This window comes from Balaenoptera physalus (assembly GCF_965194825.1).
Source record: "Balaenoptera physalus genome assembly, chromosome: 18".
Taxonomy (NCBI): Eukaryota; Metazoa; Chordata; class Mammalia; order Artiodactyla; family Balaenopteridae; genus Balaenoptera; species Balaenoptera physalus.
The window spans coordinates 34,007,575-34,031,684 of record NC_138899.1 but is presented as its reverse complement, the minus strand read 5'-3'; the positions used below and the strand labels follow the sequence as shown (position 1 = coordinate 34,031,684).

The 24,110-nt window shown below is 33.7% G+C and overlaps 1 long non-coding RNA gene across 3 annotated transcripts in view; it reads left to right on the top strand.

Annotated features, from left to right (window-relative positions):
• Nucleotides 1-24,110, top strand: part of LOC309647484 — a 126,157-nt gene that overhangs the window by 85,493 nt on the left and 16,554 nt on the right. The window lies entirely within an intron of this gene.

The following is a 24,110-nucleotide window of genomic DNA, read 5'->3' as shown; positions in this document are numbered from 1 at the left end:
GCAAAAGAGAAATTTGGTCTGCAAAGTCCCATTACCATGCCTGGGGAAATAAAGTATAGAAGATGGGTGGGTCGGTTAAGGCACAATGAAATGTAGACCCTCTCATAAGATTCCTAAAAGTCCATGGATTTTACAAGTGATATTAATGTGTTATCATAGAAGACACGTAATCTTGAAACAGAACTTTCATTGTTTCAATTCAACTAATCAATCACTTATGAATGGAGGACGTCTTCCATACTTATACAAAAATATAGTCCCAAAAAGTTAAAGTCAGAGATGTGAAAATCAAACAGTATATGATATTTATAAGTGAAGATTTCTTTTCCACAGTGATAAAATGTTATAAAATCTCTAATTATTGATATAGTTTGCTTTTCAGAAAAATCTCTGCAATTTATTTTATATTCTTAAATTCTGTTCTCTTTTATCATAGTTGCACATGTATTCAACAGCTTTAAGTTCTGGGACAGCCAACTGAGATTTTTTAATGTCTAACAAATTATCCGTAAATTATGAGGCTAACCATTCCTTTCAGTACTATTAGTCTTTTTTGTCCAGTTTAGCTCTTTAAGAAAACAAAAAGAATAAAGGCAAAAATCAATAAACAGTGCTTTAAAATATTTCAGTAATAGAAACCGTTCTAAAATAAAGATGTGTCCAAAAGTCTAATCTGTAAAATTGTTCTGGTGGGTTGGCAGGTAAGAAAGGCTGTGCTTAGATTCTGCATAATCAAGCCCCTGCTCAGAGAAGCTACTGAGGCTCCTCCATGGAGGGGTTCCGTGGAGCACACTTTGAAAACCACCACAATAAAATACTCATATCTTTGCACAAACACTGCTAAACATACAGAGATGGAAATGCTACCAAAACACATATGGCAGTTGTCAAATATTTCCATTACATTTACTTCAAACTTTGTTCAACAGAAAATATTCCAAAGTCTGAGTTAGGTGTAGCGGGGTAATTTGTAGAAGTCAAAGTTAAGGTAACAGTGTAGATTGTTTAAAAGTCAATTAGATGAAAATTGATGACTTGTAATTATGCATGTAAAGGAGTGAGAGATTAATAATAAATGGTTCCTGTCCACAGGAAGCTCACAGTTTTGTGGAGACTGACACAAAAACAGTGTATGAGCACAAAAGAGCAAGTTTTTTGTTAAGAAGTAATTTTTGTTAAGAAGTTATTGAGAAGTCAAATGGGTTTTGTTAGAGAGGGGATATCTGTGAAATAATGGAGGATGTACTCATGCTTCCCAGACTGATGATGAGTGGGAACAATTTAAAATAGGAGTAGAAATGTGAGCAAAGGTATGTGAGTGTAAAGTGCATTTTTAGGCTCTGATATAGTTTGGATGATTAGTGCAACCTAGGTGGGAAATTTACCTGGATATAGGTTGAACGAGATGCTACAGGGCCCTGTCCTCAAGCTGGGTGTGTGAGCCATAGGACAGAAATGAATCTGTGTTTCACTTTGTACTGTTGAAGGCAGAAGTTAGAAGACTAGGTTTTTTATGTTGGGATTTGGCGAAGAGTAAAGGCTTTAGCCAAGTTAGGAAATATGAGAAGAGGATTACATTCTATGAGTAAAGATAAGGAGCCTGGGTTTTATAAATGTTGAATATAAAGTAGCTGTGAAATTCTCATGTTGAAATGTCCTATAAATTGTTGGAAATTGGAATCTCAAATTTAAGAAAGAAGTAGCAAGTGGAAATACATACTGGAGACTCACTTTTAGAAGATTGCTTAGAGGAAAATGCAGAATAAGAAGAGAAATGAACTGAAGTCCAACTTTTGGAGAAAACTACTTTTAAGGAGCAGGCAAAAAAAAAAAAAGGCATCAGTTATTGACAAAGAATGTTCGAGGAAAATGATCAAAGATGATACTCAGTATAGAGGCAGAGGACAATAGAGAATATATTTCATGAATTGGGTGATTACCAATATTGTCAAATAAAGCATATAAATCAAACAATTTGAAGACTGAAAATCATTAAGTTCTATGAAAGGTTGAAGATCATTGGTCCTCTTAGCTGAGTGCAAGTTTGTTTCTTTGTGTTAAAGATAAGAATAAGAAGCAAGATTACAGTTAGTTGAGATAGGAATTTAAGGTAAGGAAATAGTAATAATATGTGGCAGACTGTAAGACTGTATTTTTGAATAATAGAGAGCAATAATTCTGGTTCCACATTCTCTTGCAAAACTTTGCTACTCTTCCATCAAGAAGCAGACTCTATTTCTCCTGCCATTGAAACTGACGTGGCCTTTGTGATGCATGATGTATGGAATGTGGAGGAAATGACAATGAGTATCTCTGAAGGCTAGGTCATAAAGGAGATCTAGCTTCTGCTTGGCTACCTATTTTGGAATGCTTGCCTTTCAAAGCAACAACCATGTGTGAGGCTATGCAAGCCATATGATGTGGTCAGATGTAGATAGCCTCCACTAAAAAATCTTGGGTGACAACCAGCATCAACTTCTGAACATGTAGTTGAATACCTTATAGATGATTCCAGCTCCCAGCCTTTGAGTAGTAGAGACATGAGCTATCTCTGTTGAGCTTGCCCAAATTGCAGATTTGGCAATATTATGCAATATTTATATATACATATTACATATGTATATATAAAAAAACTAAGTTTTGGTGATGGTTTGTTATGCAACCATAATTATAGGAACAGATTTTGGTACTTGAGGTGGTATGCTGCTATAACAAAACCTAAAACTTGCTTTGGGATCAAGCAGTAGGTAGAAGCTGGAAAAACTTTGAGAAGAGCATTTTGTTAAAGGACATTTGTTAAAAAAAAACCTAATTGCCCCCGAGGAGGCTGTTAGTAAGGGTTTAAACAAAAGTGACAAAAATGTTGTGGGTATCTGGAAGTAAGGGAATACTTGTTATGTAGTAACAGAAAATTTAGCAGCCCTATTGCTTGTGATGACATGGAAAACAGTAAAATTCCTGATAAATTAGATGATTTGTAGATAGATGATAAATTAGATGATAAGGAGGTTTTCAGGAAAAATACTGAAAGTCCACTCGGCTTCTTGTTGATATTATAAAATGAGAGAAGAGAAACATAGATTAAAAAGGAATAATTCTATTTTCTAACAAAATTTAGAAAATATATGAAGGAGCCCAGACTTACTGAGTTAAAAATAAAAGACTGAACCACAACATGATTCTCAAATATAGAAAGAGTTTCAGAACAGAGATCAAATCAAAGGTGACTCTAAGAATCTAAGAATCTTAGGGCTAATGTCAATCAACAACCTTACAGGAAGCCTAAGTTAGAAAACGGCTTATCTAGATTAGATTTGTGTGTGTGCCTTTTGTTTAGTGGACCAAAATCCAGTAGCAGTCATAGGAAATTCACAAAGTTTAAAGAGAGCTTTACTACTAGAAATACTGCTGACTTGAACTAACAAAGACAGATAAGGAGATAAAAAGAGATCTTTGGATCCCCATACTACTATGGGCAAGAAGGAGATTGAGAAAAGTACTCAGTGGCAAATCCCAGCCACTTTTTATGGATTAATGAAGGGTGTCCCAGAAAGCAGACCCAAGAGTCCAAAGAGCAAAGAGCTATGATGGATCTCCAGGCAGTAGTACTGAGCCCAATCCAGGAACTAGCAATGGGTTATCCAGCTGGATTTCAGAATTTCTGTGGATTAGTGACTACTGTAGGCCCCGTTTCCCCTTTTCTGATGGAAGTGTCTATAGTGGTTATCAAGGTCTGTCTCACAATTATATGTTGAGAGTGGAGAAGAAGAGATAGCTCTTTAGTTCTCAGGTCTTCAGATTGAGAACTGTACTGAAGGGACTTTACTTGAAGAAATGTACCGGAGGGGCCTCATCAGTACCCATACTTGATATAGATGAAGAGATCCTGATATCTGAGCATGAGTCTGATTCTAAAATGGGATTTTAGGGGTTTCTTGGAGGAGAGTGAGAATTCACATTCCCCATATTACATGTGGGGAATGTGAATTCTTATGGGCAGACTGAAAGACTGCATTTTGCAGATATGGCCACAGCAATACTTCTCTCTCAAGCTCTTTCAGTACATTGCCAGTACTCCATCAAGAGGTAGATCTATTTAACCGTCTATTACAACTGGGCAGGTCTTGCAACTTTACTGAATTCATTTATGAGCTCTGTAAAGTTACAGGATATAAAATTAATACACAGTAATCTCTTTCATTTCTATACACTAACAAGGAAAGAGCAGAAAGAGAAATTAAGAACTAATCCCACTTACCATCACATCAAAAAAATAAATACCTAGGAATAAACCTACCTAAGGAGGCAAAAGACCTGTATTCTGAAAACTATAAGACACTGATGAAAGAAATCGAAGATGACACAAACAGATGGAAAGATAAACCATGTTCTTGGTTTGGAAGAATCACTATTACCAAAGTGACTATGCAACTGAAGGCAATCTACAGATTCAATGCAATCCCTACTAAATTACCAATGGCAGTTTTCACAGAACTGGAACAAAAAATTTTAATGTTTGTATGGAAATACAAAAGATCCTGAATAGCCAAAGCAATCCTGAGAAAGAAAAACAAAGCTGGAGGAATCAGGCTCCCTGACTTCAAACTATACTACCAAGCCACAGTAATCAAAACAGTATGGTACTGGCACAGAAACAGAAATATAGATCAATGGAACAGGATAGAAAGGCCAGAAATAAACCCACACACCTATGGTCAATTAATCTACAACAAAGGAGGCAAGAATATACAATGGAGAAAAGACAGTCCCTTCAATAAGTGGTGCTGGGAAAACTGGACAGCTACATGTAAAAGAATGAAATTAGAACATTCTCTAACACCATACACAAAAATAAACTCAAAATGGATGAAAGACCTAAATGTAAGACTGGATACTATAAAACTCTTAGAGGAAAACCTAGACAGAATATGCTTTGACATAAATCTCAGCAATATCTTTTTGGACCCCCTCCTAGAGTAATGAAAATAAAAACAAAAATAAACAAATGAGACCTAATTAAACTTAAAAGCTTTTGCACAGCAAAGGAAACCATAACAAAACAAAAAGACAACCCACAGAATGGGAGAAAATATTTACAAACAATGCAACCAACAAGGGATTAATCTACAAAATATACAAACAGCTCATGCAGTTCAATATCAAAAAAATAAACAACCCAATCAAAAAATGGGCAGAAGATCTAAATAGACATTTCTCCAAAGAAGACACAAAGATGACCAAGAGGCACGTGAAAAATGCTCAACATCGCTAATTACTAGAGAAATTCAAATCAAAACTACAATGAGGCATCAGCTCACACTGGTCAGAATGACCATCATCAAAAAATCTACGAACAATAAATGCTAGAAAGGGTGTGGAGAAAAGGGAACCCTCCTACACTGTTGGTGGGAATATAAATTGGTACAACCACTATGGAGAACAGTATGGAGGTTCTTTAAAAAACTAAAAATAGAGCTACCATATGACCCAGCAACCCCACTCCTGGGCATATATCCAGAGGAAACCATAATTCGAAAAAAAACATGTACCCCAATGTTCATTGCAGCACTATTTACAATAGCCATGGAAGAAACCTAAGTGTCCACTGGCAGAAGAATGGGTAAGGAAGATGTGGTACATATATATAATGGAATATTACTCATCCATAAAAAAGAATGAAATAATGCCATTTGCAGCAATATGCATGGACCTAGAGATTATCATCCTAAGTGAAGTAAGTCAGACAGAGAAAGATAAATATCACATGATATTACTTATATGTGAAATATAAAAAGACAATACAAATGAACTTATTTGGAAATCAGAAACAGACTCACAGGCTTTGAAAACAAACTTACAGTTACCGAAGAGGAAAGATAGTGGGGGAGGGATAAATTAGAAATTTGGGATTAACATATACACACTACTTATATAAAATAGATAATCAACAAGGACCTACTGTATAGCACAAGGAACTCTACTCAAAATTCTGTAATAACATATATGGGAAAAGAATCTGAAAAAGAATGGATATATGTATACATATAACTGAACCACTTTGCTGTACACCTGAAACTAATACAACATTGTAAATCAACTATACCCAAATATAAAGTAAAAATTAAATTAAACGAAATTTGGGCAGGTCTTCTTGGATGCCTCTATGAATATAATGCCATGGAAGTGATGCTCCGTGATTTTGGAAGCAAGGTCATTAAAGTGATTTGGTTTCTGTCTGGATTCCTCTCTTCTGAGATGCTGTTCCTTAATCCAGCCACGATGTTGTGAAGAAACTCAGGCCACATGGAGAGGTGTTCAGGCTGACAGCTTGAGCTACATTTCAGCCCACATCAACCTCCCAACCTGTGAGACAGCAAGTTTCAGATGATTCTAGTCTTCAACCTTTGAACCATCACCACTGATACTGAGAGGATTACAAGAGAGCTAGTCATGCTGGTCCCTGTCCAAATTTCAGATTAATGAGCAAAATCTAAATCTTCATGGATTTTAAGCCACTACGTTTTGGGGTGGTTCGATTCATAGCCATATTGGGCCGTGGTTTGTTGCATATATTTAGTATTTGGGGAACTAGCTAGAATAGAGGAATGAGTAAAGACAAAAGAAGGGAAAAAAATGATAATTCAAAGGACAATATGAGATCTAAAGCACAGTGGGATGATTAATCATAAAAGATCTAGGACATTTCTTTCCCTGAGAAAGGAGAGAAAGAGGGTTGACAATATAAAGATAGTTAAACTATCAGAAAAATATTCTTAAAAGACGTTTATTTTTCAGATATAATGTTTATGAAATATTGAAACCTTTAACTTCTTAGAAACTATGTGTTAATTTTATTTCACATACTTTATTCATGGTGATAAATACTACGTACATTCTCAATTTTACAGTGTTCCTGGTCTACTGCATATTTTAATTCAAATTTTTAATGTTTTTTTAAAAAGGCTAAGTAAGATAAGCATAGTTTGCTTTAAAAGGCAAAAAACTTCTAAGCCATCCACCCCAAATTAATCATCATGCCCCCTTTTCTCATATTTCTTTCCTTAATGGTTTAGAGATGAGCAGTCACATTACCATTATGTATGAATACTACTAAGCATAAATAAGTGGGACAGGTTGCCTTGCAAACAAATTTCATTAAAGTACCTAGATTAACACATTTTAAAGGTCTCTTTAATGAATCTTTGTCCTTGTGATACAACATAAGCAAGAATAGGGCAAACTAAGTTGTAGAATTTTATACCTCTATCTCTAGTTTCAGACAATTAAGGGAGTTATAAATAAGCTCTACTATCTTTATCCCACTCAAAAATAATGAATGAGCCATCCTCATGAATCACAAGACTACCCCATCAACCCATCACAATCAGAAGATCAGGAAAGCAAGACGTTAAAGCAGCATTATATTTTGGAATAAATCATGGACTTGGTAACTCTTTCAGAATTGTAAATGTTATGATTTTTAGAGTTATAGCATAATTCATATATCAAACTGTGGCATCTATGAACCCCATCATAGAATCACTAGAGCTTTTCCAATTTTCAGAACCAACCTTTGTGAGTTCAGATTAAAAAAAAAAAAAAAAAATACTGCCATGAGAAAAGTGATCAAACAAGGACACTTGGAAATATGAAAAGAAGGATTTTGTATTAAAAATTATATCAACCAATAAATATAAATAAGAAGACAAATTTTAAAAAACTATGAATTGTTACCTAAATAATTAGGAAATTATTGCTAAAACAAAGGATTGTTTTTAGTTTTTATTGGCAAATGATATAAAAAAATTTAAAAGATTTTTCCAAACAAAATTTTCCATTCTGACAGAGTTTTTTAAATTTTTTGAGGGGGAGAGATGGATATGGACATTCAAGTAGATTAGTAAATAAGAAAATTATTTCTGTTTAATAATTTAAAATCCATTATATATTAACGGAAAATTTCTTTTTGTAAACTATGTAAACTTTTTGTAAAATATGATTTCTGTAACATATTGCTATAAATCAACAGTCTGTCTTCAAAAGCATTACTGTAGGATACTATTACTAAATTCCAAAATGTCAAATGATTAAGAGGAGAAAATGATCTATTACTCTGATTTGAACTTGCTGCTTATGAGGCTGGTTAAAACCTATTTCTTCATACCTATGACATAACATCAGGGAAAGATGCAGATTATGCTACCTTCCAAAACTATTGTTTTGTCTTTTAAAAATTCACACATATATTCAGTAGACATTCCAAATGGTTAATTTTCATCTCTTTAAATGAGATTTAAAAAGTGTGAAGCACATAGCACACACATATTAGGTAATTTTTTAGCTGACTTGAAATCCCATGGAAATTGACATAGCAAGATTCCAAAAGTTAGGATCAGAATCTGAAACTCATATTACTCTTTGTTACATGATACATTTTTATTAGCAGTTTAGATTTGGTTTCTTCTCAGTTTTACATCTGGTTTCCCAAATACAGAACGTTAGGGTACACAATTCTTTTACACACTCAAAACCACTTCAGTTTCACAAGATGCCTAGATCCTAATGCAGTATAACATTTTTCTCAGTTGATTTCTTCTGTGAATGAGTCAAAAATTATTCCCCGTGGAACAGAAGGTTTTTAAAATCCAATGAAATTAATAGAAAATTTCAGTGAAGGGTCTTAGACTAGCCAGAGAAAGTGAATTTTCCACCCAGAAAATAGAGTGCAACTAGACAACTTATTGATGTGTTCATAAAAATGTGTTTTGCTTTTCTTCTAAAAGGGTGTAGCAATGAGAATTCAAACACAAAATAGAAAACCAGACTTAAATTTGGCATTTAATATAATTTATAAGAAATGCTATTTAAAGGAGCATTCTATAAATTCAACTTATTTCAACCTTTCCTTTCAATTTCTAAAGCACTTCAGGACTCCTCCTGCTTGAAGTCCAATTTGTGATTACTTACTGCCTTTACTTTCTGTATGTTACCAACCCTTTGTCTCTTTCTGAAAAACAAAAATAAGGACATCACAACTGCTGCCATCACTACCACCATCAAAAACAAGTGTGTGTGCCCCCCATACACATATATATACACATGCACACACACACACATGCAAACACATATACACAGACACACACTCATCCACAAAACCCAAAGGATTCCCAAACTAATTATGATCTGTATTCTTATTATCAACTGGTAATTCTAATTCCATAAAATGCAGGTATGTCATAGTATTTTTCTCAATTCCACCTATGCTTGTAGTATATTTTCTTCAGGATTGACATACTCTATTGTAACTCTTAGTTCAATGCAGAGAGAAGAATTTTCTTACATGAATTCTACTATTTAAAAGATGACTCAAAAAGAAATTATTTGTGACCAAATTCCAGATCGGACAAAACAATGGCAAATAGAATCACAGATAAAATTCTGAAGAGTTCAGTCCCACAAGGGACAAAAAATAACACAAACAACCAAATGGAACAAACATACATTCTTTTAAAAAATCTAGGCTTGCAGCATAGATTAAATATAATCAAGTATAAATTAAATATAACATTTGTTTATAAGTTGGAGTACTAGTTTGATCATAGAAAAAAACAAGCAAATGAAAAATCTGAGAATAACAGTGTTTAAAAGACCAAAGACAATAAAACTCCCCACAGTCTCTGGCAAAAATTTCAACTGCCATTCATCCCTGGAATACTAGTTACATTTTCTTAAAAAATCAACTTAGAAATTTTTTTTCTCTAGAAAATTCTTAGAGATTTAGTTCAGTTCAGCAAACTTATATTGAATAAATATTATGAACTAAATGCTGAATTAAAGTGAGAGATTACAAAAATGACTAGAATACAACCCTTTTCTTTCTTGTAATACTTGTTTCTCTTATATTACCTGTCTTCAAGTAATATAAGACTGAAAGCCTGGAATGTTTCAAGGTAATTGAAATATATCAGTGTTCATAACCAACCTCCTATACCAACAGAAAAAAAAAAAAATCTGCCCTTCTGGAACTTACATTCTAATGATGGAGGGTGTTGTGCATAAAATAGACATAATTAAATAAATTTTATAATATGTTGGAATTCTAGAAAGGGATCTCTGAAACGGAAAATAAGGAGCATGGTGGGAGAAATCAAGAATACACAGATGAAGGTGGGTGTGGTAAGTGGATTATAAATTTAAATGGGTTGGTGAAGATAGGAGCCATCAAGAAATTAGCATTCAAACAAACACTTGAAAGAGGTGAAAAAGAGATGGCCTTCATTTCCTGGGGGAAGAGTGTTGCAGGTGGAGTGATCAGCCAGTGTAAAGACCCTAAGGTGGGAATATGGTTGGTGTGTGCTATAGACTGAATGTCTGTGTCATCCTGAAATTCATGTGTTAAAAGCTAAACTCCAAGGTCATGTTATTGGATGGTTGGGGCCTTTGGGAGGTGATTAGGTCATGTAATCACCTTGTCATTGTAAATCAACTATACTCCAATATAAAATAAAAATTAAATTCAAAAAATAAAACAAAACAAAACAAAAAACCCAAAACAGAGGTAATGGGAGCATAAAAAGGGCAGTTCACATGGACTTGTTAGGAATTTGGCTGTTACTCTCAGTGGGATAGAAAACCATTGAAGGTTTTGGAACTGCAGGTGACATGAATCTTAACACTTAAAAATAGCACTTTAGCTGCTATGTTGAGAATACGTTATAGAGGAGTCCAGAGTGAGGGCAGAAAGACCAGATGGAAGAATATCATGGGAGAAATAATGGTGGTTTAGATTAAGGTAGCATCGGTTGTGGTATAAAGAAGTCTGAGTTCTTTACTGATCCATGGGATTTTAGATCAGCATTGGGAAACCGGACTGGTCTATGTTTGATGGATTGATGCCAATACATTAAATTAGACTCTGCTTTTGCACTTTTGTTCTATTCTTTTTGCTGCTTTTTAATAAATAAAATCCCATTATTTTTTACAGTCAATTTTTTTTTTTTTCATTGAAAGGTCAGTTAATACTCAGTGTTTTTTGGCATTTCACTATCCTTTCCTTCTAGTAAGACTTCCAATTTCCCTTCCCTGTGAAGCCTGTTATATTTCACCCTCCCAGTACTCATTTCTTCAGTAATTATATATCCAATTTGTTTCATGTTATTTTGAGTTTGTTACTTTGCTCCTGTGACAGTTGTTTCATTTGCTTTTCCAGTTTGGTTCTTCATACCGTGCAAGCAATTGGAAAATACTTTTACAACCTCTAGGATAATTAGGATATCATCAAGGGTAAAAACAGATATCATCCTAATTATCAACTTTTAAGAGACAACTAAAATGATAAATTATTTTCTCATCCTTAGTCACAGGTTTAATCAATGACACAGTAATCTTTGTGCACAATGGGTCTCAGAAACTCATACTAAATGGGCAGAGAAAAAAAAAAATGTTCCGTAAGATGAGCTTAGGCAGTAAAGAGATGTGTACATTTATTTATTTTTTCATATGTGAAAAGTCAGAGTCAGGGACTGAAAAGGCAAGTTGCATAGCAGCAAATCTTTCAAAGATGATCCTTCTCTTTAGCAAAGACATTTTCCCCTCTCATCAGACAATAAACATAAAGATGGTCTAGTTTCTGTTTGTTTTATGGTTTCAAAATTCTGACAAAGAAGTTATAAGGGCAAGTTAACTTATTAAAATGCTTTGAGCCCTTTGAAGGAAAGATATTTTTATTAGTTATATGTTCAAGGCATTCTTTCTGTCTTTGCAGTTTTCTGTCTCATAAAAGAGATTCTCTTTCAAATAGACCTAAACTGTCAAATGTGTTTTCACTTAGGTTGACTTCATCTCCTTGAATATGCTAGAGTCCATTTGAAGTAATAACCTCTTTGTTAAAACCTTATCTCTTCAAACAAATAATAAAAGCAAGAAGTTTGAACACGTCAAGTGCATGATATGCTAATATATGAATTGATCTCATTATTGATTCATGACATCTTGAAACATCCCCCTTTGCCCTTCACCATATCTCAATATGCACTGGATATGATCACCTTCTCCAAAAGTATGTCTATGCATATTGTAGCCAAAGACTAAACTGTGGACAATTAGCTGGTCCATTCCTCTGCCAAGGCTTGAAATAAATCTTTATTCCAGATATTGGAAAGACAGCAACACCCTTTGTCCTCGACATGTGATTCCTTAAATAGTACCCCAGTGGCCTAAAAGAGTCAATGAACTTCTTTAAGCCTAATTTATTCCCAGAATATGACCTGGGTGCTGGGGAGGATAGAACACATTATCGGATGTTCAGATTGCTCAACTGTACCCTAGAGAATCAAAACATTAAGAAGCATATGGTATGAATATTGTCCTGGGGAAGGCACATTGTTCCACTTTGGAATTTAAAACAAGCAATGCAGCAATTGTTATGAACTAACTCAGACCCTTACTTCCCAATCAAAGACTTTATAAAATTTCAGGAAGCAGTATGGCAGATTACCTATAAAGGTTTTCTGCCTTCCACACCAGGGTCAGTGATTCAACAAAGAAAAAAATCATCGTAACAGCAGCTCATAATGACGAGTTAAAAAACAAAGCAAAACCAAAAAAACCACTTTAGCTTTGTCTTTTCCCCCACCCTCACAGTGGCAATGACAGTGTGCAGTAAAAAGACTTTGAGCTGCTGGCTGATGCTGAAGTTAAGTGCGTATGACAGAACTCCCAGCACTGATGGATGGCTCCAAACCAGCTGTGTTGACAAAAGGCTGGGATGTTTGCAATGGTTGGTTATCAGCGAAAATGGGCATTACCCGATTTGGCATTTGAACACTTTGCATAACCTGAAGTGATGGTCAGCGCTGAACCCTGAAGACACGATGCTAACAGGGTTAATATTTGGTAGAATCTGTCTATCCACTGTGGTGACATATTATTTACTGAATCTTAGAAACAGACCTTTTGATAAAAACCTCAACTGGGAATACTAGAAACTACGTAGACTCTTACTGGTTTCTAGTAGTTGTTTATGAGAACTTATAGTATGAACAACCTCTCAAAATGTTTTCATTTCCATCATTTATTTTTCTGCCAAACTACTAGAAATTTATATTATATTTTGAAATCCATTTGCCCATATAAGCTTTATTATTTTTCTCAGTCTGTCTATAAATATAATGATGATTTTGCATACTAACTTCATCTGGTATATTTTTTTGTATTTATTTATATTCAGCCTACTCAAAAATGTATAAACTGGACTTAGTGGCTTTTTACAAAAATAACACCAAGGATCCTAACATTGCATAAAATCGAGCATCAAAGCAAGAGGACAAAAAAGTATTTTATAAATCATGCTAAGGTATTGTAATTAAGAACAAATGTAACTCTGATTCCAAGTAGCCCGAGTAAAATGAAAATATCACAGAATACAAATCTATTTTTTTTCTTGAAACAAGTATATCAGTAGATTAGAAGAGACCAGATTTTTCTTGTTCCATGGTTCTGAACGTATAATGTCCAAGTTTTTGCTTTTTATCTTTTAAAATAAAGACCATTGAATATAATATCATCCAATGCTCAAAATGGAAGTCTTTACAGAAACTGAAATGATGTCCATTACATGACTATTTCCTTTATTTGACCTTAACAGGAGACAAGAACATAATGGTAAACTAGAATTCTGTGAAGGAATAGAGAAAATGATTTAATTATATAGCATTTGGCAACCTGATTTAAAATGAGGCTCAAATTTCACTGTAATTCTAAGAAACAAAATGAGTCAAAGTCCTCCTGAAAGATCATTCATAATTACATTGCAAATATAAGCAATCTTTATTTACAAAGCATTTTTGAGTAGCTGCAATAATTTTTTCAGGATAGATATTGAATAAATATTAAATAATAACAAAATAATATAATGTAATAAATTAAAATAAATAATACATCTAAAAGTTGTATTAGATGGAGTCCCTTTTGATATATAAAAGGAAAATGTGTACACTTTCAAAACTCTGTTTAAGGTTGTCCATAGTAGATCAACAGTAGAGTGGCAGAAGCTCTATTGGTTGCATCAAGAATTGCAGTAAATTAGAATGATGTTCTTTCAGGAGCATCATTTCTAAAGTACATGCAGAGATAACTTCTTAGTCAGAACTAGTATGGATACTCAGGGTCTTCTTGAATTTTATAGTATATAATGAGGAAATCAAATGAATGGGAGGAAGTTGGGTAAAACAGTTGAAATATCATTGAATAAGTGTGGATTCTCATATTTACATTGAATAGTAAAAAAAAAAAAACTGCCAATTTTTGAAGATCAATTGATCGTTAGCAGTTCATATGGTTCTATCTCTGGTAGATTTCATTTCTTCAACCATGTATGTTGTGAAAAATATAAAAACAAAGTCAGAAGTTTTTCTACATGGTATACTCCTAACCTAACCTTAGGGGTGGAGCTAAAGTATAAATCAAATAAATTTGTCTGTAAATAATCTTTTTTTACTATAAAATTAAACTCTATTTTTGAATCTTATTTTAAAAAGTGAGTTAATATTGTACAAATTGAATGTCATAAGGCAACATTTTCCAATTGGTGATCTGAATAACAAGAAGTGTGTTCCAAGAAATTGTTCCATGCTTAAGTGTGAGGAAACACAGGTTCAAGAAAATTAATCAGATTGCTTTACTGAAGTATTTATTTATGTGTTTTGTTTGATAATGTACTTCACAACTACTCTGGAAAGGGTCACACTATGCAGAATTTTCCACACATATTTGGTTAAAGAATACTTTCTTAATCGAATACGTGTGCTTCTTGGGTTACAGTTAGAGAACAGCTGTCTCCTGATGGCCATCAACTCTTTGCTCTTGTCTGAGAGTTCCCGGTTTCCATCCTGGGCTGCTGGATACGATGATGCATCACAGCAGAGCCTTTAGCTTCCTGTCTGTTTGTCTTTCAGTCCCAACTGGCCCAGAAAGCTGTTTTCTCGGTTTTCGGTCAGCTCATCAACCACAGGATCCAATCCATTGCCAGCACATGTAGCAATCCATTGTTACAACTCCAACCTGGGTCCAGAGATGTGCTTTGGACTGTGCGGGCATAAAGGATAATAGGTATGTTTTCATGGTTCTTGGTAATCACATTAACCTTGCTTATTGTCATATTAGGAATATACACTGAAAATTTGTAGGTAAAACAAGAAAAATAAAAAGAAATGAATTTACTTTAGGATTTCTCTTTAAAAATAATGACCAGTAAAATGTAGGCAGAAGTAGCTTTAGTAGTAGCTATAAGAAGAAACATTTTTAAATAATGAGGTCCTTCATTCCCTTGGACAAATCTATTATTGTTACCAACTATATCTTAACACAATGTTTTCCATTTAAAATAACTATTAATAAAGTAAATTAATGAAGCATTGGCTCCTTGTTTCCCAAACATTCATGTAATATTTAAAATAATGATTCCAATTTTTATTTGGTATAAACATTCTTTAAAATGATTCTAAAGATTAAAAAAGAAAAAAACTTTCTCTTTCTCCTACTGCAAGGTAAGTAAAAGGGTTAAAGTTCTGGACTTCATGTGGTTAGGAACAATGTTGCAAGATGCTGGAAGTTTGGCTTCAAGTTTAATTTTATAGCTCATTTAAATATCCAGCATGCAATGATGTTTATATTTATTTTACTGCTTCCTTACCAAATATTTCAACTCAAACAATCTGGTAAAATGCATCTCAAATTTCATAGGAAAACAAGGCCTGCTTTACATAAATGTGTTTCATCTAATAAATTAAACTAGAAAATATCTGTTTATAGGAAATGAAGTTATGCATATTCTTCAAATACATATAATTATTGATTAGAAATTAACTTGCTATAAATACTGTTTAAATTTGAAACACACAAGCGTTAAAGTGCAAGGGAAACTATTTTGCACTAAGCTTGTAAAGAGTTTTGTCAGAATGCCAAAAATCCTAGATAAATTGTTTGATAAGAATATATAAAGAAAAAGAAAATAGAAAAATCAGTCTTTGCATTGCTGCTTTACTGTTAGAGAAATTTCCAATTAAAATATATAAGCTTTTCTGTCTGGCTCGTAGAAGCCTGAGAGAGACCTTGTACCTCTTTGCTGATGTTCCTGACTCCGCATGGAATGTCCTCTCCTTCTCGACCCACCAAATTACTACATCTCTTTCAAGGCCCTTTTCAAAAGCTCTTTTCCGTGGAGCTTTCCCCACAGTACAAGTCAGAATTAATTACTTCTTCCTATGGGCTCTCAAAGCACTTTGAACCTCTAAATGGCAATTACTTTATTCTGCCTTGCACTATTTACATGTTTAAATAGGTCTGCCTCACAAGACTTTAGGCTCCTTGAAGACATCTTAATCAACTTTTTTTCCTCCTCACCTCACTGGATTTCTTCCAGCCCTGTGTACTTACTTATGATTTGGAAAATGGTTACCAGTTACAGAATGGGTGCCCAATAACTTTGGGTTAAAAAGAACTGAATTGAAATTATGGTCTTCTTATTGTCTCTTCTAGTCAAATTCTGACTATAATGATGGCTTTCCAAGTTGATCATTTTTGTATCTAGGACAAGAAGTCAGCAATGTTAAAACTGTGATGTGTGGTATTTTCCTAAATTTCTTGGCCTCCTAAATGCACCCTTTAATATATCATACCTGTAGAAATGGCTAAAAATATCACTTGGATAACTATCTTTTCCCTGTGCTTTACTAAGATTAACCTTTTGAGTCATATAAATCAGAAATTCAAGGAAAGAGAAAAAGCTGAAATGCATGTCATCTTTGTCTCTTTACTTCGTGAAACTTTCAACTTGAACATCACATTGGTGATGTTTTAAATTTTGAACTATATTTCTATGGTGCTTCTCTCCACAGAGGTAAGAGCAAACATTATTCACTCTCAGACATCCTTTAATTTTGTGACAAGTATTTTGTAGTTAGAAAGATATGGACATGCAGTTTTAAAAATTCCCCCACGGAGTATAAATGGTGAGTATTGGTACTGAAAACGGATTTGAATTTTTCACTTGAAATCAGTGTACTAATCACTAGACCATGTTACCATACAAATGAAGATTTGAGCATATATGTAAAATACCCCAATTAAACCTCATTGTCGGGCTAGGTAAATGCATTGAACATTGTTTTCTAGGTTAGCCCTGTTATGTTTTTACTGATAACTAGTTTTATATAAATCAAATAAATTTCTCCTTCCACATATAACATCATATTTATGTCTTCACAGTTTTTACTTAGTTTTTAATCATCTGATTTTCTATGATAACCAGATAAGATGGATATCTATTCTCAAATTACAGACAGAAGATACTGAGGCTCAGAAGTTTAATGTCAAAAAAAAAAAAATCTTTTTTCTTCCCTTTTCCAAGGATCTTTTTGTCAAATTTAGTAACAGGAAAAGAAATGTCAGAGACATGAGTGGGTGAAACTTAGAAGCACTTTAGAATAATTTGCCTTCAAATTGTCTGATTTTTATTTGATTATATATAGATCACTTTGACATGTTCTGGTATTCATTTTTAAATATTATTTCTTATTTATAAAGAACTACATGAAACCATCACAAACAATTAACTGCAATGCTTAGATTTTTAAAATCTTTACCTCATATTAAGTATTTACATAAAACTTTTGTCTCCATACATTTCTGTCCATGTACTGAACCGAGTTTAAATAAAAGAACAGTATATTTTCAACATCAACAATAATGTTATGTTTTCCCTTTTTAAAATTTTGAATATTCTTAAAAGTTAGCGTTCACACTTTGGCACATAATCCAAATATTATTGCAACATTGCATCAGAAGTTACCAATGGCAGGATTTGTAAAATATAAATATATATAACTGGAGTGGAAGTTGTATTATATACAAGGGACACAAAGCAATATTATAGCTGTACAAGATCAGGTCTGGACTTAGATTTCCAAAATTTTAGTTGTTAGAATCTGTGGAAACTGAGGAATTAAAAAAAAAAAAAAAGATAATCCAGTAGAAAAACAATAGAAAAATTTAAGCTATTTACTTTTAAATATTTAGTTTCATCTTTCATACTTAAGAGGAAATAGGGGCTTCCCTGGTGGCGCAGTGATTGAGAATCTGCTTGCCAATGCAGGGGACACGGGTTCGAGCCCTGGTCTGGGAAGATCCCACATGCCGCGGAGCAACTAGGCCCATGAGCCACAACTACTGAGCCTGCGTGTCTGGAGCCTGTGCTCCGCAACAAGAGAGGCCACGACAGTGAGAGGCCTGCGCACCGCGATGAAGAGTGGCCCCTGCTTGCCACAACTAGAGAAAAGCCCTCGCACAGAAACGAAGACCCAACACAGCCAAAAATAAATAATAAATAAAAATAAATAAATTAAAAAAAAAAAAGAGGAAATAGAAGTTTAGGGAAAATAGAAAAGTTCAGTATAAATTTAAAGACACACACAGATATATGGCCACTTAAAGGCTAAATGTGACATCTTTTTCATAGCCCAAATAACATTGGTATCTGAGTAATTAAAATTGTGGCAACGAGCAATGAAGTAGGGTCTCAGTTTACTCTAGAGAAGTAACATTACTCAGATTTGCAGTTTACGAAGAAACTTTGCATAATTATGTGATCTTCAGGGATGCTAGTGTAGGTCTACCAATGAAATCAAATGTAAGAACTGTTTAACAAACGAATATGAGCAGATGCTCTGAGAACTTGTGTAAATAATTAGAGTAAGTTCCCCCTTCCATGTAGAGGAAACATATGCTTTTGTGAAGTTTCATTTTAGATCAAAAAGGAAGAGAGGGCTTCCCTGGTGGCGCAGTGGTAGAGAGTCTGCCTGCCAGTGCGGGGGACATGGGTTCGAGCCCTGGTCTGGGAGGATCCCACCTGCCGCGGAGCAACTAAGCCCGTTAGCCACAACTACTGAGCCTGCGCGTCTGGAGCCTGTGCTCCGCAACAAGAGAGGCCGCGACAGTGAGAGGCCCGCGCACCGCGATGAAGAGTGGCCCCCACTCACTGCAGCTAGAGAAAGCCCACGCACAGAAACGAAGACCCAACACAGCCAAAAAAATAAATAAATAAATAAATAAAGTGTAAAATTAAAAAAAAAAAGGAAGAGAAAAACTTAGAGTTTTTTTGTTTGTTTGTTTTTGTTTGTTTTAGTTGTCATGCTAATCTGATTTTTAGCTTCAGTTACCATTAAATGCCATTTTCCCACTTCACTTGGAACAACCAAATTGCCTACACTATAAAATCAGCCACCAGGATATAAATGCCATGAAAAAAATCCCAAAGAATAAGAAGGAGTAAGGGGCTTCCCTGGTGGCGCAGTAATTGAGAATCTGCCTGCCAATGCTAGGAGACACGGGTTCGAGCCCTGGTCTGGGAAGATCCCACATGCCGCGGAGCAACTAGGCCCGTGAGCCACGACTACTGAGCCTGCGCGTCTGGAGCCTGTGCTCCACAAGAGAGGCCGCGACAGTGAGAGGCCTGTGCACCGCGATGAAGAGTGGCCCCCGCTTGCCACAACTAGAGAAAAGCCCTCGCACAGAAACGAAGACCCAAAACAGCCATAAATAAAAAATAAAATAAATAGATAAAAAATGATAATAAAAACAAAGGAATTCCTTTAAAAAAAAAGGAGTAAGAATGAGGTGCCACTTTGTCACCATTGTTTTCAAGAAAAGAATAAAATGTATTTATGTGTATTTGAATGAAATTTTGGTGTTTACAAAAAGAGAAAGGCTTATTGAACTAGACTTAACCTATCTTAATTGTAATTTTAATTGTACCAAAAATGACAGAGTTCAAAACTGGAACATTACGGTTGTAATATTATGTAAATGATTTTAAAAGTATAGACTTTAAACAAATTCAGTTCATGATACTTTTAGACTATGTTTCAGTATCTTCCTTAGGAAAAGATCACATTGTTATTATTACTAAGAAAATATTTTAATTCAGTATCTACAAATTGTAAGGTCTGATGGTAGGCACCAGGTAAGATACCAAGAGGGTTCAGATATGAATCTTTTCTTATAGGAGCTTACAGATAACAGAATTACACTTTAGTTGTAATAAATTCCACAACCCAAAGCAAAAATAAATCCTATAAATCCAAACAGTAGATCAGAGAAAAAGCTCTATATTCACAACAGATTCTTATTAGTTATCAACATAAAGTTACAAAACTGTATGAATTGACATAAAACAGTGCCAGTAAAAAAAATGGAGTGAGTGTATGATGTTTGTGAAAAAATAACCTTACTGTATTTCAAAATGGATAAATTGTATTCTGATCGAAGCATCAATAAAAATCCAGAACTTGCCATGGCTATGAAAGTGTCCAAAAGTTGAGCCCTCTCTTGAAATTCTCTCCACACTGAGGATTCAAATTGAATTTGAAAAGAAATACATAATACTCTAAATAAAAATATTATATATCCTGACGAATTTTTTGCATCTTGGCAAACTTCACTTGTAATATAAAATTCAGTGAAAGTCATGCTGATAAATTATTCAGGTATTCCATAAAGGCAAGTAGCTTTACCTCTTAAGCCATAAATTGAAATTCAAAGATTCTATCATCTTCTAAAAGTTTTAACTAAAATTTACTTAATTTTTATAGAGAAATCCAAGTAAGTTGAATGACTGTATTTGAAAGACTTATTCAATTTTTTTAAAAGTATAAATGCTTTGTATACATATATACATATACAAACATATAGTGTCAAATACATTGTATACAATCAATACATTTTTGTTGAAGAATGGTAGGAGATGTATGTCATTTATGCCATTCTGGAATTTATCATAATAATGCCCACTTAAAAAGTTTTTAAAAATCTTATTTTCCTGGACATTGGGAAATTTAATTTGATTTTATGGGAAGTTCCTTTGTGGAAAGTTCTTTGTTTTCCAAGGAAATAAAAACATCATGATATTTAACAGAATTCTAGAATCCATAATAAAAAAAAAAATGATCCTAAGCCATTACTTTTTGTCCTGAAGTCTCCCATTTTCTCTTCTATCTTTGAAAAATAACTAATGTTTAGCAACTGAGGTTTTTTTTTTTTTTTTTTTTCCACTGCTGAACCCAAGTTAGTCTTAGCCTGGGGTTCTAGTTCTCAGAGATGGGCAGATTTAATATATTTGTCACCACCTTAATATTGCTTAACTTCAGATAAAAGTGATGGTTGGTGAGTCCGTGAATAGACGACAAACCCTGAGTTGTTATTTTGAAACAATATTCAAGAACCCCAAGTGTTTATTTTTGCTCTAAGTTGCACTACATCTGCTGGGTTCACATTGAATAATTTAAACAACTGCTTCTTTATCTCCAGCTTATCCAGTTATTACTTTAGTCACTGTCTTGGTGTTTTATTTCTTTTATTACTTTTTAAATAAGTAGAATATGACAATTTCTGTATAAATCTTTTATTTCTGCTGGATAGGTTAGTAAGACAAATATCTAGAATTCATTTTAGGTAAAAGAGTCTACTACTTCATTTAAGTAAAAGAATTTTAGAAGTTGTGAGCTTTCATAAATGGGTAGTTTTTGAAGATCAAATAAGCCAGGGCCAATTTAGTGCACATCAAGTGAGATGTCCAGGGCTTGCGCTTAAAAATGAATGCGCGTTTGTCTTTTGTCTCTATTTCCCAATTCATTTTTAGGACTTTAAAGATCTGTTGTAACAGGACTCTTGTTACATTTAATAAGTGCCATGTTGATTGGCGTTCTCTAAGTAGGCTTTTCAGTTTGCCTGTGGGGAAATTTAATATAAAAACATTCAACATTCTTTTATTAGTGTTTTTTACTATTCCCAGTCCCATCAGACCTTTGGTGCAAGCAGTGTATTATTGAAAAGCTTATCTGTAAGAAGTGAGCCAAGGGGAAATTCAGCCTTTATTAATATTGACATCATGTTCCCACACAATGGCTGTCTAAAGAAACTTTTCAATTGGATTTCAACTGCTTTGATGCAGTATAAATGGAAACAACTCAATGCATGTTTTAACACCGAATAGTGAATGATGCTGTATCCTACATATCCAAACCTAAAGTTGGAGTTTAGAGATATTTCAGAGAATTTAGTATTCTCAATTTATAATAGTTGGTAGAATGTTAAGTTATGTTAATTTGGTAGGTTCTTGAATACTTACAATATTTTTCTTTGGGTTCTTGTCACCTTCCCATTGCTAGTTTAAAAAAACAAATACAATTAATATGTTTTTAAGATGGAAGTGATAGTTAGAGACATAGAAAAGAAACTTATGGTTACCAAAGGGGAAGTGGGAAGTGAGAGATAAATTAGGAGTTTGGGATTAACATATACACACTACTATAGATAAAATAGGTGATCAACAAGGACCTACTGGATTGCACAGTGAACTCTACTCAATACTCTGTAATAACCTATATGGGAAAAGAATCTGGAAAAGAATGGATATACGTACATGTATTACTGAATCACTTTGCTGTACACCTGAAGCTAACACAACATTGTAAATCAACTATACTTCATTTAAAAAAAGACTTCAGTAAGGTAATAAGTTTGGTTTGAGGATATATTATGTAGGATTATTATTTCTATATTTATTACTATATAGTTCCAACCTTCAGAAAATCCTAGATTTTAGAGGCAATTCAGGCCAGTATATTGAAAATACTTAGTCCTAGATATTCTACTTTGTTTTACCTTAACAGGTAAAGGGTCAATGAGGCAAACTGCTTTTTTATAGAAATTTAGAGTGCAGCTCTCAATTATCTAGGTGAAAAGGTATTTTTAAGAGAAACATATGGGTGCCATTTCATCACAGAGATGAACTATAGTTAAAATGCATAACGATTAGCACAACCAGTAAGCCAGCACTGCAGAAAAAGGCAATGAGATCTCCAAAATTAGGAGAAGTAGTTGCGATTTTGCTCAGAACCTTAAATGTAAATTTACTGTAGAATAAATTCTTGACTCATTGAGCGTTATCACTTCTAGAGTTTCAACTGTCCAAATTTGACATTTAGAACATTTCTTTTAAAGTTACCATTTTCCTGGAAACACTCTAATTTTGAGGAGTCTGGGGCTATATTTAGCTTTTGAAGAGTAGTCTTTTAAAAAATATGGTTATAAAACAGATTGATTTAGAGGAGCATTATAATTAGCTGCTGAATATGTTAGAAGGATAGATTATTCGACATGAATCACAGAGCTCACTTTAAGTGTCATTCCCCATTCTAAACTGCCAACTTAATTTCTTCTCATTTTTCACCACAAGAGCTTTTTTTCTGTTATGCCAATAATAAAGGTGTAGTTGTCATGAAATAGGCATACCTTTGTGAAATAATGAATTATAAACTGTTTTGTTTCAATTTTTAAAGTAATGAGTCATGATTACTTGATTTGACAATAACCAGGAAAACCCACCTGGAAAATAATATCATTTAAAAAACATATATCCAGATTTAGTAGCTTTATGAGACGCTGGCAAACATTTTTAAGCTAATGGAGAAAAATCTGTAGCATAGACTAGTATAAATGATAATAAGTTTGGTTGGTCCAACAATACCTTTGGGAATGTCAGAAAATTATTATATAAAGAACAACTCTAATAATACTGCTGGTCCATATTGAAGAAAAAATTAAGATGAGACATATAATTAGATATCTTTAATCTAAATGTTAATTAATATAATAATATATTATTAAAAGATAATTCTAGAAATTAATGATTTGATAATAAATATGAAAATGTTACCAATTTTTGAACCCATTCAAAATTTGCCAGCTAAAAGTAGTAGCATCACACTGGGTAAATTTTATAGAAGAACCTACAATATTACAAAATCTTGGAACTGCCTTAGTAAGTGCTGCTTTGTGTAAGATTGGCAGAATTGTATAACCTTTGTGTCCATCACAAGTGTAAGATAAAAATATTGAATACACGTTGGAAATGTTCTGTTACCCCTAACGTATGTCACCGTGCCAGATGCATGTTGAATGTTCAGTAAACACTTTATAAATTGAATACTAAAATGCAAATAACAGACAAACCTTTTATTGTTTTTTAGGAATACGTGTTTTCTTCCTTTTTCAAA